At 43.5% G+C, this 18,996-nt stretch overlaps 1 protein-coding gene across 4 annotated transcripts in view; it reads right to left on the bottom strand.

Annotated features, from left to right (window-relative positions):
* Window positions 1-18,996, bottom strand: part of TM9SF3 (transmembrane 9 superfamily member 3) — an 88,404-nt gene that overhangs the window by 62,213 nt on the left and 7,195 nt on the right. The window contains exon 2 of one of the 4 annotated variants that reach the window (XM_083364225.1): window positions 12,141-12,231. The exons of 2 other annotated variants lie outside the window; for them this stretch is intronic. The gene's annotated coding sequence lies outside the window, so the exon portion shown is untranslated. Of the gene's footprint in view, window positions 1-12,140; window positions 12,563-18,996 lie in introns of those variants that run through there. One more of the 4 variants, XM_083364224.1, reaches the window with a different exon arrangement.

The raw sequence follows: 18,996 nt of genomic DNA, 5'->3' as shown, positions 1-18,996 counted from the left end.
CACAGAAACCGATTCTCAGACAATGGCCGATCGGGGTGTCAAACTGCCAGCCTGTGGGCCGGTTACATCATACAGAGGCCACACCCATCCCAGCTGCAGCAATGCAAAAAAAGTTGTGATACGTCATGACACATCATGTTTGACACCCATGACTTAGATACAGAAGTAGGTCTATATTCCTGGAGATTGAGCCATGCAGAAGTTTTATGTTTCAGTTTGTCACAAAGTATAAAACCAGCCACTATGTTTTATTCTGTATTTTTAAAACTTGATGCAATCCTTCTTTTGAATAAATTTTTATTTTATTCAGAAAATTAAGGTAAAATAAATTCCAAAAAAGAAATTTTACAAAAACAAACAAAAATAGGCAAAATATTAAAAAAATAAAAAAATGTGCATGAAAGACAAAAACACATATACATATACAAATAAAATTATTATTAATAATAATAATAATATTAATAATATATTATCCCCCCTAGTTAAATAGTGATAAATATTTTATTTATTTATTTATTTTAATTCCATTTATATCCTGCCCTTCTCCGAAGACTCAGGGCGGCTTACAAGCTTAGCAGTAGCCTTCATTCTATGTATATGCCTGCTTATTAGGGCTTTCACACACACCACAGCGGCATTATTACAAAGTCAGCTTAATTGCCCCCAACAATCTGGGTCCTCATTTTACCTACCTCGGAAGGATGGAAGGCTGAGTCAACCTTGAGCCTGGTGGGATGCGAACCTGCACTAATTGCAGGCAGCTGGTGTTACTTAAGGAGGCATTAGCCCACTGCTCCACCAAGGCTCTTTATTATCTACCATAAATCACCACAATCATTACCTCTAATCCATCCAGGATAAAATAGCCTCATTTGATTCTTAATAACAAAACTTCTCAAGATTTTGGTGAAAACTTTCCCAACAACTGTGTCTTATTCCCTAAAATCATAAAACTCTGTTGTCAATCAACTTTCCCTGTGCAGTCCAAATTGTTTTCCAGTTAGATATAGTAAGTCCATTTTCCAGTTAGATGTAGTAAGTCCATTATCACCATCAATCTTATCATCCATTGATTCTGTTAACTCCAAATTTGTAGAATCCATATCCCCTTCAGCCTTATCCAAAGGCTGCACTTTCCAAACCAAGTTCCTTTTCCTATAAATCTGACACCAATTTAAATTCCAATCCATCCAGTTGTGAGTTTGGTTTGCATACAGTTGGTTCTGTCTGGATATCTTCTTTAGATTGATTTGTTATTTTATCAAACGTTTACCAAAGTTTTCCATATGAGCTTGTTGGTTAAAAAGCATTCTTTTTTCAAAGGCCTCCCTGGGCTTTATCTTTAAGTTGGTACATTGTTTGGATTTTAAATATAGATCTTGGCATTCACAACCAGATTTTATATATTTATATACATTTCCTTTCAAAACAAGGATGCTAAATATGCTGTATTAAACTAGCCACAGACAAGTTGAGATATTTCACATAATAAAGGATGGGGAAAAAAGAGAAAAAAAGAAAATTTTCAAAAAGCATTAGAAAATGAAGACCAGGGCTTTTTAAAAGTTAAGAAAACGTGAAATCCCTGAGTGAACATCTGATACAAATGAAAATCCAAACAGGTCACTTTCATTATCCAGAAAATCTCTGTGAACTTCCATATGGAGAAAGCTAAAGTAATTCAGAACAACAGATTGAAACAGTGAAAAAACATTAAAGAGGGGGTTAAAATAAATCAGCTGGACTGGATGGTTCATCTCTAGCAAGGTATCATCGGATACAATTCAGTTTGGTACCACAAAATAATTTTAAAAGATGGTAACAATATAGCAACTTCACAAGAGGTATTATTCTGGGTTGATGGAGTTGTCAGAACGCTAACCACCTGCAGTTTCTGCATCCTCTCCATAGACACACCTGGTCCTCTGCAAGGGGTTACAGAATCTTTAGATTGGAGTGCCCCATGTGTCAAATAGATCAAAAGAACTGTTACTGATAGTGGATGCAGAAAAGTCAGGAGGAATTTGAAGGTCCAGCACAAAGTGCAAAACAATTGTTTCATTTTCCCCCAACCCCAACCCCCCAACTGGTAGCCAATAGGATGCTGCAGAGATGTTACAAGAACACTGAGGTAGATAATGGGTCACTCTCGCCGCCACAGTGCCACCAGCTGAGAAAATTCTTAAAGTGAACATAAAGATTAAACCAGAAACTTTCCTTCTGGGCCTAATGGAAAGAGAACTGGGGGAAAAAATGGAACTTTTGATTTTGTATCTAGTGACGGCAGCAAGACTGCTCTGTGCACAAAAGTAGAAGGATGCCTCGATTCCTACCGTGGACATATGGTTACAAAAGCTGATGGAATTAGCAGAGATGGCCAAATTGACAGTATTGATAAAAGAAAAAAACATAAGTAGTTTTGTTTCTTCTTGGAAACCACTTCTGGACTTTGTGCTTGAGGTGGAAAAAAATATCATGTTTTGGGGTTTTACTGATTAGACTGATTTGCTGATACAGAAATGGCTAATGCATACTAGTATAGAAATGTAAAAAGTTGAGATATGATTTTAATGTCTGATTTTACTGCAACAGAGAAAGTCAGAAATCAATGCCTTTTGTTTCTCCACCCCTCTTTCTTCACATCTTTTTTCTTTTCCCTTTTTCTACTGTTGTCCCCTACTATTTGCTTTTGTATTTTCACACTTTGTTATAAATGAATAAAACTTAATAAAAACACAATTATCCATAATCATATCTACTTCCTTAGAGTTTCTAACTTTATTCCTTTCACACAATTTTAAGCTTTAAATGTTAAACTATTTTTTTCTAACTTTTTCTTACAGGTATTTGTTAGTACTCTTTTTAAAGAAAACCTGTCAAACATTGTGCTATATTAGTTAGCAGCATTAATAAGATAAAAATTATTATTAAGAAGAAAACCTAATGACACTAATCTAGAGACTAACCTGGGGCCATTGCTTTACCACAACTGCAACAAGATTTCATGCTACAAAATGCTTCCTCTACTGGGAATACTATATTCCAGATGACACAAATACATACAACCCTTTTGAAATTTGTGTTAGATGCATTTATTCTCTATTTCTATGCCACTGATTGAATAGATACAGACTCATAATAGTTTACAAAGCAACCAAGAGAAACATAATGTTAAACATGCCTATGTTAAATATAAACAATAATTATAATTACCGTATTTTTCGGACCATAAGACGCACCTGACCATAAGACGCACCCAGTTTTTAGAGCAGGAAAACAAGAAAAAAATATTCTGAACCAAATAGTACCGATATACTAAAACAGGGCTTTTCAACCTTTTCATCCATTGTACCACTTTTAAGACAAGGCAATGAGTAATTAAACGGGTGAGGTAGGGGTTTGGAGAAGAGATTACACAATTCTGGGACAGATGACTGGGCCCAACCCTGAGGGGCTTCAGAAAAGGTAGTGAAGTAGGGTAAAAGAAATGGCTCTTTCCCTAGTATCTGGGGTCAGACTAGGTAGATTCCCACGTTGAAAAGTGGTATATTTTAATCTTGATTTCTTTATTTATCAATTTTATGTAGCTGGCCATCTCCCCAAAAGTAACTTTGGGCAGTGCACAACTATAGTCCTGTCCACCATTTAATGGTTTTAGTTTATTTGAGGGGTATGTATTATTTTCCTCCTGTATTTCTCATGATTTTATTTCTCCCTTTTTCTCTCTCCCTCTATTTCCCTTTTTCTTTTTCCTTGTCTCTCTCTCCCTCTTTCTCTCTCCCCCTCTATTTCCCTCCCTTTCTTTCTCCTTCTCTCTCTCTCCCTCTCTCTCCCTCTATTTGCCTCACTCTTTCTCCTTGTCTCTCCCCCTTCTCTCTCTCTCCCTTTCTTTCTCTCCCTCTTTCCCTCTCCCTTTCTCTCTCCCTTTCTTTCTCCTTCTCTCTCTCTCTCTCCCTATTTCTTTCTCCTCTCTCTCCCTCTCTTTCCCTCCCTATTTCTTTCTCCTTCTCTCCCTCCCTCCCTCTCTCTCTTTCTCTCTCCCTCCCTCTGCCATTGTCCCTTCCTTCCTTCTTTCCTTCCCTCCCTCTTTGTCCTTCCCTCTCCGTGTTAGAGCAGTACCCACGGAGGCGGCCCTGAGGCCTGGCTTTCTCTTGCAGAAAGCAGGCTGAAACAGAGCGAGGGACATTGCCAGGAATGCGATCTCGCGCTCCTGCAATCTCCCTCCCTCGGTTTCAGCTTCCCTTGCTACAAGAGAAAGCAGGCTGAAATGGAGCGAGGGAGATTGCAGCAGCGTGAGATCGCATTCCTTGCAATGTCCCTCGCTCCGTTTCAGCCTGCTTTCTCTTGTAGCAAGGGAAGCTGAAACCGAGGGAGGGAGATTGCAGGAGTGTGAGATCGGCATTTCTCAGCACGTGCCAATTCGTGCTCCTGGCAATCTTCATTGCTTTCCACTTGCGGAGGTTGGGGCTGGCCATATGGATCACCTTCGGACCATAAGACGCACCCTCGTTCCCCCCCCTTTTGGGGGGGAAAAGTGCGTCTTATGGTCCGAAAAATACGATATAAAATACAACAATAGTGATAGTGAATCAGGCAAATCATAATAAAACCAAATAAAATAATATCAACAATTAATTCAACATAAGTAATTCAAAGAGAAATAAATTAATACTGTTGATAAAATATTGAACCAAACTCTCTTCAGAAAAAAATCTCTCTCCAGTAACTCCTAAAATATTACAAAAGATGGAGCAAAGTTTAATTATAAGGAGATGGTATTTCACATCATTGGCACATAAACTGAAAAAACACCTCCTGGCCTCAATTCCTCTTACCAAAAGTAAGACTGAATGGGCCATTTTGGGTAGCAGAAGATGCTATATAGACTATACAAATCAAAAATGGTTCTTTGCTGCTTGCTAAGTAAAGCCGCAGGACCAGTGCTAGGCTACAGCTGATCCATGCTTCTGGGTGGCTGTATCAGCTATAGCCTGGCACTGATCCTGGGGCTTCGCTTAGCAAGCAGCATGTTTTCTGCAAGCAAGCAAGCTGGGCAGGAGCCGTTCGCTTGCTAGCCCTTCCGCCCAAAACACGCCACTTGCTCACTCACCCTTCCTCACTCGCTGTTCCTCCGAAAACAGGCCGCTTGCTCTCGTCTCTCCTCACTGCTTCAGTAAGAAAAGCCTCTTCTCTGCTCGGTCTGCCCATTTTATATCTTCTCTTCTCTCCACCCTCCTCCTCCTTTTCTCTTCTGGGGGCACTGGAAGCTCCAATTACTATGTTGCCACGTGGAAGATCCTGGGGATTCTGCCAAGCTCTGCAGCTTCAGCTGATCTCCTCCAGGTCTGTGAGGCTCCGCTTTAACTGGTTCCCTCCCCCACTACAATTAGCTAGGGCTCGTGTACCACCAGCCAGGTGCTAAAGTACCACTGGTGGCACTCGTACCACGGGTTGAAAAGCCCTGATACAGAAGGTGGAGTGGACTTACTTTCTGTCACCCTAAAGAACAGGAGGAGAAGCAATAACCAGAAATTACAGGTAAGTAGATTCAGGTTAGGTATCAGGAAGATATCTAACTATATGGAATATACTGTCTCAAGATGTGGCATGTTCATCGTCATTCAAGATCCTCAGATAGATGCTGAATATCAACGTATTGGAATGCTTTTACAGTTTCTGCGCTAGGAGTTGGACAATTTAACTTCTAAAATCCCTTCCAAATGTAGGAATGTGTATTTCCATAAACAGTAGACAGAAGAAAACCATTATAACCTACTAGCATAGTTTGTCCAAATCTAAAACAATCCTCCCCATTTAAGTTAACATTATTTAGGACAGTAACAGGAATATTTCAATTTTTGATGTGACGATAAATCTGTTTGTTAAAACCCTGTTCACGGCTATATGTCCCGTTGCCTGGAGGCGGTTCGGGTCTGGATGGGGAGGAACAGACTTCAACTCAACCCCGACAAGACTGAGTGGCTTTGCATACCTTCATCCCGGGTCAATTCGGATATTCCATCTCTCTCTATGGGGGGTGAACTATTACCCCCCGTAGATAGGGCTCACAACTTGGGAGTCCTCCTAGATTCACGGCTCACCTTGGAAGATCACATAGTGGCTGTGACTAGGGGGGCCTTTGCCCAGGTTCGCCTGGTGCGCCAGTTGCGGCCCTATCTAGGCCGGGATGATTTATGCACGGTCACTCATGCGCTCGTGACCTCTCGTCTGGACTACTGCAATGCTCTCTACATGGGGCTGCCCTTGAGGACCACCCGGAGGCTCCAACTGGTACAGAATGCAGCCGCGAGAGTTGTGTTGGGAGTCTCCCGATACTCCCATGTTACACCTCTGCTCCGTGAGCTGCATTGGTTACCAGTCGTCTTCCGGGTGAGATTCAAGGTACTAGTAATGGTGTTTAAAGCCCTACATGGCAGGGGTGCAGAGTACCTTAGGGAACACCTGCTGCTGGCGTCAACCTCCCTTCGCCCTGTGCGTTCCCACAGAGAGGGCCTCCTCAGGGTGCCACCGATCAGAGAATGTCGATTGGTGGCCCCCAGGGGGAGATCCTTCTCTCTGGGCGCCCCAGAGCTATGGAATCAGTTACCGGTTGAGCTCCGGATGGCGCCCGATCTTCGCTCCTTTCGCCGCGATCTAAAAACATTTTTATTCGAACAAGCTGGCCTGGCCTCATGGGGGATTGGTGGGTTTTTTATTGTTATTTTATTGGGGTTTTTAATATTGTATTGATTGTTTTTAGTGGGCATGTATTTAATCTTTTTTAAAAAATTTTTGTAGTTCTGTATTTTTATTCTTGCCCTGTTCACCGCCCTGAGTCCTTCGGGAGAAGGGCGGTATAGAAATATTATTAAATAAATAAATAAATAAATAAATAAATAGATAGATAGATAAATAAATGGAAAACAGACACAAATTTTGGAGAAGATTATAGAGTACTTGGATAAAATACCATTTATGAAATTATTTCTAGACCAGCAAAAAAAATAATTAACAACTTAATTACAGGACACTATAATAAATTCCCAGGATCAGATTGATTTTTTGCACTAAGAAAATTCTTCTTTTTTTGACAAAACATTAACTCAAATCATGAATGGAATGCAGTAATGTCAAATGTGTGGCACAAAGCCCTTAGGTCTCTGATTTATAAGAAGGGATCCAACCTATCCAGTATTTTATTGGCTTACTTCTTCATTAGATGTGGGCAATGGTTTTTTTACAATAAGTTTAAATAATCTTTCAAATGACATAATTTCATTCTAATCACCAGACATGTTGAAGAAACATAAAAAATAATATCAGATATCTGTCAAGGCTGCTAACATCGAATGTTATTGCTTGACAAGAGATGAAGTAGCCATTTCATATGTTAAACTTGTGTATTGCTTTAAGAGATTGAGTTTAAGGTTGGGAGGGGGGAAGAGGAGGATTGTACCTTCAAGACCATCTCAACCTAAAGAAGATAAGACCTTGGTGGGTTTTCTAACAGAAGGGAAACTGATTCTTTAAATTAATTGGAGAATATGATTAATGACAAAATTAGAAAGGTGGAGAATTGTGTTTTAATATATTGTGCAAGGGGCGGAGATTTCAGATTCCAGCTTCCTCTGAGCAAGCATTTGCCGGTGTATTAGGCTAATAAAGGACTTTTAAGGTAAACAATGCCTCAGTCACTTGAAAAGCCCATACGTCGGAAATTTGACATCAAGCTGGAATCCACACTACTTTTTAAACTAATTAGGGAGTCCCGACCTCCCGTCGCTGTCTCCAAGTTTGGGAGGCAGTCTGGCAAAGAGTTGGGGAAGATCCCATAAGGGAGGGGGAAAACCGCGACCTGGCCAACCACCATCATGGACTATGAGTTGTCAGAAAGCTCTTGACAATTTAAAAAGACTATTTGCAGCTGAACCGGTCCTAAAGCACCCCTGCCCAGGGGAGCCCTTCATAATTCAGGCAGATGCCAGCGACGTGGCAGTCAGAGCAGTGTTATTGCAAAAGAACAAGTTGGGTCCTGCAATCTTCTGCTTATACCTCTAAGAAATTTACTGAAAGCGAGAGGAGACGGACAGTCTGGGAGAAGGAGGCCTTCACTATTAGGTGGGGGCTATTAAACTGGCGGCACTACTTAGAACGGAGCAAGGTACCTTTTGAAGTATGGACAGATCACAAAAATTTAGAGGCACTAAAAACTCCCCGCAAATTGTCCCCAAAACAAGTACGATGGGCACAGTACTTCAACCATTTTAACTTTACTCTAAAGTACATACCAGGAAGAAAAAACTTCCTAGCTGATGCGCTCTCCCAATTGCCACAGTACAAAAGAGAACGCGAAGTAGTTCACGAGGCAATTATCCCCGGTCCACAAACTGCAGCCCAACACACACCTCGCAGGACTCCTAACCCTGATGATGCCAGGGTAAAGAAAATAAATCGAGAACTCCTCACTGATCAATGGTTTAAAGACAATCAGACATCCCTAACATGCAGGGATGGTCTGGCTTACAAGGGGGGAAAATTGTACTTGCCTGAAGCTTTTCGTCTTAATGCCATCAAACACACCCATAATGTCAAAGAGGCTGGACATTTCGGATATCTAAAAACTCTACATCTCACTTGCCGGCAACTGTGGTGGCCGGGACTAAAACGTGATGTAGAAAACTATGTCAAGAGCTGTACTGTATGTGCCACCATGAAAAGAATCCCAGGAAAGACCCCTGGGTTACTGCAACCGGTGGCCGAACCTTCTCAACCATGGGAAGAAACAGCTATGGACTTTATAGTAGAGCTACCCAACAGTAGAGGAAATACTGTCATTTGGACTGTGATAGCCCTATTTTCAAAACAGGCTCACTTTATCGCCTGCAAACGACTTCCATCGGTTGAATGCCTGACTAAGTTGTTCCTAAAACATATCTATCGACTACATGGCGCCCCTAAGCGAATAATTTCGGACAGAGGGGTGCAGTTCACAGCGAAATTTTGGAGAAAGTTTCTTAAATTAATTGGATCATCTCAAGGCCTATCAACTGCTTTTCACCCGGCTACTAATGGAGTCGCAGAATCCGCCAACAAAATGGTGGAACAATACCTTAGATGCTACATATCTTACCAACAAACAAACTGGACCGACCTCCTCCCTTTCACAATAATTCAGAACACAGCAGCACTGGCTATGCTCCTTTCCGTGTAGCCACAGGGAAAGAATTCAACCCCATACCGGAATACCTTGTTACCCTCCGCCTCCCAGACTCTTGATCACTGTGTGAGGGGTTGGGAAGAAGTTTGGAAAAATACAAATGTGGCCTTAAAAAAGACTTTTGAGACCTACAAAAAGCAAGCTGACAAAAAGAGAGCTCCCAAAGAACATTCCAAGTTGGGGAGAAGGTCTATTTGTCGACCAAATACTTACGCCTTAAACTACCCAATAAGAAATTGGGACCAAAATTCTTGGGGCCTTTCCCCATTGTGAAAATCATCAACCCGGTCACAGTAAAATTGAAACTACCCAGACTTTTGGGAAAAATTCACCCAGTGTTTAAGAGATTGACTTTAAGGTTAGGAGGGGGGAAGAGGAGGATTGTACCTTCAAGACCATCTCAACCTAAAGAAGATAAGACCTTGGTGGGTTTTCTAACAGAAGGGAAACTGATTCTTTAAATTAATTGGAGAATATGATTAATGACAAAATTAGAAAGGTGGAGAATTGTGTTTTAATATATTGTGCAAGGGGTGGAGATTTCAGATTCCAGCTTCCTCTGAGCAAGCATTTGCCGGTGTATTAGGCTAATAAAGGACTTTTAAGGTAAACAATGCCTCAGAGTCACTTGAAAAGCCCATACGTTGTAAATTTGACAATATCTATGTTACCATCACCGATAATATCAACTAGAACAAGGCTTTTCAAGCGGTGGTACCCATACCACTGGTGGTACGCAAGCACCTGACCGGTGGTACGCGCAGTCGCCTTTCTCCCTGCCGCCTCCCCCCTCCGCTCCTTCCCAGCACTTGCTGCTGGAAAACAAGCTGCTTGGCGGCGGCCTGCCCTGCAGGAACCCTACTTAGGGTGTGCAAAGAGTGCAGGCGCAGAGCAAGGCCCCGCCCTCCCCAGGGACTCATTGTGCAGCAACCGGATTAAACTCTTCTCATGTGGGATCCGTCTTGTCCTTCCCCCCCTCTTCTTACTTCAGAAGCAAGCGCAAGCCTGAAGGGAACAGAACTATCCACTCCCTCAGCAGGTAGGTGTGAGACTGCTCGCGTCGCGGCTCTGAGCGCCAACCTCACAAACCCCTCCTTCTTTTCCTTCTCTCTCTCTCTCTGTTGTAGCCTCACTCTCTTCCATCTTGCTCTCCCCCCCTCTCCTCTTCCCGAGTTGCCCGGCTTTACAGAGGGGAAAGCAAAGTGGCCAGATGGCGTTTCCTTCCCAAGGAGTCATCCCATGGCAACAGGTGGGAATCTGTTTTGATGATGCGCGCCAGGTGAAACCATCAGAATGTGGATGTGGAGGGAAAAACGTGCCTGCTTGACTCCCTCCCCCCCCACTGTTGGGGACTCCATACAGCCAGCCCCGACCTTCGCCGATGGGCTCCAGTCCAGAGAGCTCCCGGCGGGTCGGCGCAATGCTGTATGTCCGGGAGGCTGCATCTGGGGCCACCAATCAGCTGGCGACTACGTATGGCCAGCCCCAACCTCCGCGTCGGGGCCAGCCGTATGGAATCACCAGCTGATTGGCAGCCCTAGCTGCGGCCTCCCAGGTGCACAGTGTTGCACCGACCCGCTCTGGCAACTCTGTATGGCCAGCCCCGAACTCCACAAGCGGAAAGCGAGCAAGATTGCCAGGAGCATGAATCGGCATGTGGTCATAAACGCTGATCTCGCGCTCCTGCGCATCTCACTTGCTTGCAGATAGGAAGCTGAAAGCGAGCGAGTGAGATTGCCAGGAGCACGAATAGGCGTGTGCTCAGAAACGCTGATCTTGTGCTCCTGCGCATCTCGCTTGCTTTCTGCTTGCTTTCTATCAACAGCTTTTGACACCTTTCCACATCTTCTGAATTTTGTTTCTCTGCTGCTTGGGACAATCTACATAGTCCTCCTAAGCAAGGAGCTAAGTTTTAAAAAAGCAATAGTATTTTTTCTGTAATCCCTGTCTTTGCTAGTTATCTGTTTAGGTGCAGCCCTACCCCTATTTTAAAGGGGGAAAAAAGCTGAGTTAAAATCATAACCACACTGAAATTCATTTCTGAGCATAGATAGCTTTCCTTATCTACCAACCACTTGCCATGGCAGCTTGTCACTCTACATGAGGAAAAAAGTAAGGTTCTCTTTTCAGACAGACAGTTCCTACATTCCCACAGTCCCCCAAAATATTCTCTTTTAAAAAAAGGAAAGCACTTGCTCCATCCTACTGGACACCTCTCTAAGAACACAAGTTTTGAAATATTGAAACACAACTTGACAGGAAGCTTTATGATAGTACAAGTCATCACCAATGATTTCAATCAGAAAGTTATTGAGAGCTATGTTATACCCAGTAAGTATTTACTGGCCTCACTTAAGAAGCAACCTCAAACTCCCAGAGAAGGAAGGAAGGGAGGGAGGAGGGAAGGGAGGGAGGGGGAGGGATAAATGGGAGGGAGGGAGAGATAGGAGGGAGGGAAGGAAGGGGAGATGGAGGGAGGGAAGGAGGAAGGGACAATGAAGGAGGGAAGAAAGGAAGGAAAGAAGGGACAATGAGACAGAAGGAGGGAAGGAGGGCATCCACCCCAGTCCCACCCCCCTCCACCAGAAACCCATGGATTACCCCACACAGGCACCCTGCAACCTGAGTGATGAGCTACCCCCCCCCCCCGGCCATTGACTTCGCTTGTCAAAAAGTTGCAAAAGGTGATCACATGACCCTGGGACACTGTGACTGTCATAAGTATGAATCAGTTGCCAAGCATCCGAATGTAAATCACATGACACTGGGGATGCTGCAATGGTCATAAGTGTGAAAAATGGTCATAAGTCACTTTTTTCAGTGCCGTTGTAACTTCGAACAGTAACTAATTTAATACAAATTAAATTAATAATTAATTTAATAAATAAATAAACTAAGCAAATTGTTGTAAGTCGAGGACTACCTGTATTTTTATCATTTTTTTCCTTTTTTTTTTTTGGTCACGTTTTTGACACCTTGCTGGGCGACTGGTGGTACTCGGATATTACCTTATCCTAAAAGTGGTACAATGGGTGAAAAGGTTGAAAAGCCCTAAACTAGAAAAATAAGAAAGTAGCAACATTTTTTCTTGATATAAAAAAGCTTTCAGCAATTTGGAATAGCATTTCATATTCATAATCTTGAAAAAGATGAACTGCAGTCCAAATTTTTTCCCATGGACTCCAAGAAGTTATAAACCAAGTCAACTATAAATACATATATGCCTCATACGCATGATATTATAAAAAGGATAAGGTAAAATGGTCCTCTTTCTTTTCTGTTTTTACTGACCTGAACCAGTAATAAGAAAAATATAACAACAGAGTAAAATTTCAGGAATTAAACTGGCAAATCAAGAGCATAAATTAAAATCCATATGGTGTTGGTGATTATTTAGTTACTTACTAAAGATCCTTAGAAAAAATGAAACATACAAAGAATATCAAGATATCAAATTAATAAGAATAAGACATAGATGGAACCTAACTGAAGAGGAAAAACAGTAAGGTTTAATATCAGTACTAAACTGATGAAGTAATTGGGAATTTATAAAGCTAAAAACAGTAAAAATTTATTCAAAAATAATTATTTGCAGATCTGGAAAAATAATGACTGATATTTTTAAATGGAAAAAACTAACCTTATTTTGGCTATAAATAATATTGGCAATAAAAATGTTTTGAAGAAATGATCAACAATTTAAGAAACTGAATGAATGACAAAGATAAATAACTTCATTTGAGTAAATAACAGACTTTCAAATACAGAATTCTTCATGCTACAAAAGAATATACCAACTGAGGATTGTCCCTAGGCTGTGAACAGCCAAAGTCAAATTTTCCATCAGGCAACTTTTAAAGCAGCACGGAAGAGACTGGGTGAGATCTACCTCTTTTACACCCTAATTACTTTCTGTACCTCCTTAAGCTGCTAAGCATTGTCCCCCCTGCGGTGAGTGAAGGGCGATTATTGCCCTCCCTCCAGAAAGAGCGGTGACAAAATACGTAGGGGTGTTTTAAACGTTGAAAAAGTAACTGAATCCCAACTGGAACTTTATTTCTCAAAGCATGTGGACTGAAAGATTTTTTACTTTTTATTTTTCATTATCTACTTCTATTGGAAATCTGGGTTTTTTCTTATAAAAGAAAAAAAGAAAAACTGAAAAGATTCAAATAACTTTGGGACTCAAAGGGAAACTTTAAAAGGGGCCTGGCTGACTGCCCAGGGAAATAGATAAGGTACATAACCTTGAGAGCCGTGAAAGGCTCTGTGTTCCTTACCTGGAAAAAAAAACTTTTTCTCTCTTTTGGATTTTCTAAGTGTAAAGCCTTTAGACTAAAATATCGATATGGAAGACTAGGAACAAAATTTCCTTATAGATGAAGAGTAACAAACTCTATGTTGAAAACACTAATTCAAACTCTTACCACAACCACTGAAATACTAAGAGGCTATGGGAAGGAACAAGAAGACAGCCCAGATATGAAAGCCCAAACTTTGACTACAACTAAAGAACCATCTATACAAAATACAATAGAAAAAATGAAATATTCAAATACTATAACAGATACTATTCAACAAATGTTGACATTTGAAAATCCAGAAAAGACATCGACAACTTGGGAAAAGAAAAAGGGACAACCCACTAGATCTACAAGTCCTCTCAAAAAAATGGTGACCAGATGGTTTTGCCAATATCAATTAATATACATGGTATTACAAGATTGGTTCGATGACCCAAAAACAAGGACATGGAAGATGACTTGGCAAAGGAAAAAAGCCAGAATAAGACTCAAGAATGGAGTTTCGACCATCTTATTGAAATCTAAAACAGAATGTACTTAAATAGATAAGATGTGCATATTGAACACAAGACATTGTTATGAACTGAGATAAAGAAAAAAAATGGTCATTAAAATTTAGCAGTATAAATACGAATAGCTAATTTGAATATTGATTTGTGCATAAAGGTCATGTAAAGGTGAATAATGTAGATAAGCTAAAAACTTATTGTTGAAAGTAATAGGTCTATATGGAACGTTAAAAACAAAAATTATTAGTTTAAGCAAGAGATAGCAGATACAAACAGGAAGAGAGAGGAAGTATTAAATACTGAAATAAATTTTGATTACTACTTAAAAAAACTGAAAACTAGCAAAAAGGAAGGATATCATATTGTATCCTTAATTTGTTGACATAGAGGGTGAGAAGTTAAGTAGATGGGATGTGTATTTTGAATATTACATTTTGTGAGGAATGGTGATAGATGAATTGGGAGTATATTAAAAATCTTGGGAATGATAAATATCAAACGTTAAATTTAAATGCTAGTGGAAATTAAAACTGAAAAATCTATTACATCATTGATTGTCTAAAAGATTGTATGTTAAAACAACTAGAATACCTGTAAAGTAAAAACTATGGATATATGTAAGAAAGTTATTTTCTATGTGATTGATAAGATAAAACTTGTCTTTTAATTTACAAAGACAGTACATATGAAGGGGGAGAGGAAATGTTTATGGTAGCAATCTGAACTCTGTATTAATGATATCTGTATGTAATTGAATTACTACTACTCGGCCACCACGTTGCTTTTCAAATATGTGAATGTAATATTAGAAAATCAATAAAATTTGTAAAAAAAAAGAATATACCAGCTGCACCAAATGTTAACTTCTATTATCAATTTGACTGTCTGACCAAGATTATAAATTGGATTACCCCGTATATACTTGAGTATAAGCCGACTCAAGTATAAGCCGAGACCCCCAATTTTACCCCCCAAAACTGGAAAAAGTTATTGACTTGAGTATAAGCCGAGGCTGGGAAATGCAGCAGCTGGAGGCTGGATCCCCCGAAAGACGTCTCTGCTGAGATGAGAGAACGGGGTGGCAAGCCGCCGAGAGAATGGGGCGGCTTGCTGTTGTCTCGGTGCAGCACGGCAGAGGCTGGATCTCGCGAAAGAAGTCTCCGCTGAGCGAGAGAATGAGGCGTCTCAGCGCCCATTTTCTCGGCGAAGACTTCTTTCGGGGGATGCAGCTTCTGCCGCCCCTTTCTCTCAGCTGCCCAGTGGAACAGCTTGCCACCAGAAATCAAGAGTGCTCCATCACTGGAGGTTTTTAAGAAGAGACTGGACATTCACCTGTCTGAGATGGTATCGGTCACTGGTGGCGAAACTTTTAGAGACCGAGTGCCCAAACCGCAAGCCAAAACCCACTTGTTTATCACAAAGTGCCAAGGCAGCATCGGCATTCTGGTGCCCTCGGGGGAGGGGACAGGGAGGCGCCTCTGAGTGCCGCCTCTGGCACGAAAAAAAAGGGGGACCAAAAAATGGGCCACCGTACCGCAAGGCACAAAAATGCCAACCGCCGCGCCGCAGGGTGCAGATACAAGGCACCGCACCACGTGAGAACGGGGCTGGGCTAGTGAGTATCACGCAGGCACTAGCCCCACCCCCTTTGCAGCATGTGCCTGCTCGTGGCCCCGTGCACGCATGCACGCATGTAAAATGCTTCCCCCTCCCTTTTCTTCCAGTCCACCAACCGACAAGGACCTGCTGCTGGCAGCGGTGGTGGCGCACGTGCCAACAGAGAGGGCTCTGAGTGCCACCTATGGCAGGCGTGCCATAGGTTCACCACCACTGGTATAGGTCCTCCTGCTTGAGCAAGGGGCTGGACTAGAAGACCTCCAAGGTCCCTTCCAGCTCTATTCTATTCTATTCTATTCTATTCTATTCTATTCTATTCTATTCTATTCACTTTCTATATTTCTATTCTATTCTATTCCATTCACTTTCTATATTTCTATTCTATTCTATTCACTTTCTATATTTCTATTCTATTCTATTCTTATTACCATTCTCTATTCTATTCTATTCTATTCACTTTCTATATTTCTATTCTATTCTATTCTATTCCATTCACTTTCTATATTTCTATTCTATTCTATTCTATTCTATTCACTTTCTATATTTCTATTCTATTCTATTCTATTCTATTCTATTCACTTTCTATATTTCTATTCTATTCTATTCTATTCCATTCACTTTCTATATTTCTATTCTATTCTATTCTATTCTATTCTATTCTATTCTCTTTCTATATTTCTATTCTATTCTATTCTATTCTATTCTGTTCTGTTCTGTTCTGTTCTGTTCTACATTCTGTTCCAATCCATTCCATATTTTCTATTCCATTCTGTTCCACTGTCAGAGCCCATCGGAGGCAACCCAGTCAGCCCACACAGGAGTTACACTAAGGCTACGCAGCCTCTCCTCTCAACCTGAACCCCTCCTTACCTTTCCTTTTATCTGCATCCTATTTTTAACTGCCGGCTCTGCCCAGCCCTATTTTGTCCTTGAGCACTCGTGAGCTCATCAAGAACAGAAGGTAACCGTGGGGGGAAAGGCAGGGCAAGATCTGCAAGATCCCCATTTGCATTTGACTTTGCCATCCCATCTGGTTCGAGATAACACACCACAGAGAGAGAGAGAGAGAGAGAGAGAGAGAGAGAGAGAGAGAGAGAGAGAGAGAGAGAGAGAGAGAGAGAGAGAGAGAGGACGCACACCTCAGCAAAAAAGAAAGAAAAAGAAGTAGTAGAAGAGGCAGAGAGCCCCTGTGGGTAGGAGTGAGGATGGGGAGAAACAGCAAGAAGACCGGGTGGGGTGGGGTGGGTTAATCACTAAACCTTCCAGTGTTTAACCAAAGCAGCTTTTGCATTTGTCAAGCTCTGCTAGCAGGGCACTGGACGGGCCTGGCGGAGCTGCTGAAGGTGAACGGGAGAAGGTGAGTCTTCGCCGAGAAAATCTCAGCGCCCATTTTCTCGGCGAAGACTTCTTTCGGGGGATGCAGCTTCTGCCGCCCCTTTCTGTCAGCTGCCCAGCTGAGAGAAGGGGGTGACAGAGGCTGGATCCGCCGAAACAAGTCTCCGCTGAGACGAGAGAACAAGGCGTTTCTCTCTCCCCCCCCCGCTTTTGCCGCTTTTGTGTGGGGGGGGCAGTCAAGCGTTGTTTCCCTCCTCGTGTGTGTGTGTGTGTGTGTGTGTGTGTGTGGCAGTCAAGCGTTGTTTCCACGTGGGCTGCGCCCCCGGCGACTCCGCTCTCTCCCCTCCCCTCCGGGCCGGGCTTCTCTCCGCCCGTTTCTCAAGAGAAGCCCCCTGATTCAGCAAAATTGTGGGGGGGGAGGGAAAGGAGGGAAGCACAGAGAGCCAGGCAAATGGGAAGAAGGCTCAGGAGCTTCAGCCTTGCCTCAAGGACAGCGGAGTCCTCTCCGCAGCAGCCGCGTCCCCGCCCCCTTCCAAGCCAATGCCCCCCACTCCGATCCCCAATTCTCCCTTGCCATCAACAAAGCAGCTAGGGAGGCCTGGGGGGCGCAAAGAGACGCACCCCTTCCGCCCCCAAATTCACTCCCCAGCGCGCCTGGAGCTGCCCAAAGCCGGGAGTAAACGGAAGAACTGGAGACGGTTCGCTCCCGCGGCCTCGAAAGCGACCCGCGGAATTCTGCCCCGCCGCCCAAGCTCGTCCGCTCGTTCCTCCGTCAGCCCCCACCCCACCCCCACGCCCCGCTCTTCTTCTTCTTCTCCCCTCGAACTTGGCAGCGACGCAGGGAAAGCCGATGGGGAGTTTGGGGCCAACGTGCCAGGAGAAGGCAGGAAAAACCGCGGCGAGGCTGGGGAGAGAGATGAGGGTTTTTTTTACCTCTCGGGCTGCTGTCCGAGAAATACGGCGGGGCCGTCGGAGTCACATTGCCCGAACTGGGCGCTGACAGCAGAGGGGATCGTTCATCCACCCCGTCAGCAGCCATGACTCGGGCACTAAGCGGGGAGCGAAGGGAAGGGACCGGCTTCCTTTCAGCCCCGCTGCGCCAGTGTGCGCGTCGCCAGGCGGCGGAGAGCGGGGGAGGGAAGGCGCCGGGCAGAGCGCTGCCCAAAGGGGAGGGAGGCGGAAAGGCCTGCAAGCGGCGGCTGGCTGTGGCGTTGGGGCGGCGCGGGTGAGGCAGCGGGCAAGCGGGGGGGGAGTGGCGGCTGGCTGTGGCTTCGGGGCGGCGCTGAGCTGCGCGGCTGCCCTCCCGCCCTGCCTGCCCCCTGGCCGGTGCCTTTGCCCCGCAAGCCCCCCCGACTTGCACGGAGGAAGCGGCGGCGGCGCGGCGGGCCGGGAGGGGAGGGGGGCGCGGCGGGGGCTGCCCCTCCTGCCGAGGAGCCGAGCCCGGCGGCGTGTGTGTGTGTGTGTCAGACCCGCAGGAATGGCTAGTAAAGGTGGCGGCAGTCCGGCATTTGCGTTTCTCTGTGTGTCAAGCCCCGTGGGCTCGACACACAGGAAGGGGGGGAATGCCGGAATGCCGCTTCCCTACCAGCCATTCCTGTGGGTCTGACACACACACGCACGCACGAGGGGGAGAAACAACGCTGGACTGCCGCCAGCTCTGCAAGGCTCTGCCGCTCCCTTCTCTCAGCAGCCTGTTCCGAACGAAGGGACAGTTCTTTTTTTTTGTTCACTGGAGTATAAGCCGAAGTGGAGTTTTTCAGCCCAAAAAGTGGGCTGAAAAATTCGGCTTATACTCAAGTATATACGGTATATCCTCATATGGTTGAACTACTTCTTTAGAAAGAGGACTTCCAGAAACCCTGCTCAAATATCTCTGATTTAATATAGAATTAAATTATAAATAGATTATTAAACATAGGGACAAATGTATATAAAAAATGGATAGGCCCAGGTTCATCTCCTCTTGCTTCAAAATTAAATACTTTCATGACTATGCTAAAAATTATTAATGGAA

Source organism: Vipera ursinii, assembly GCF_947247035.1.
Source record: "Vipera ursinii genome assembly, chromosome: 5".
Taxonomy (NCBI): domain Eukaryota; kingdom Metazoa; phylum Chordata; class Lepidosauria; order Squamata; family Viperidae; genus Vipera; species Vipera ursinii.
This window is presented reverse-complemented; position numbering and strand designations above follow the sequence as displayed.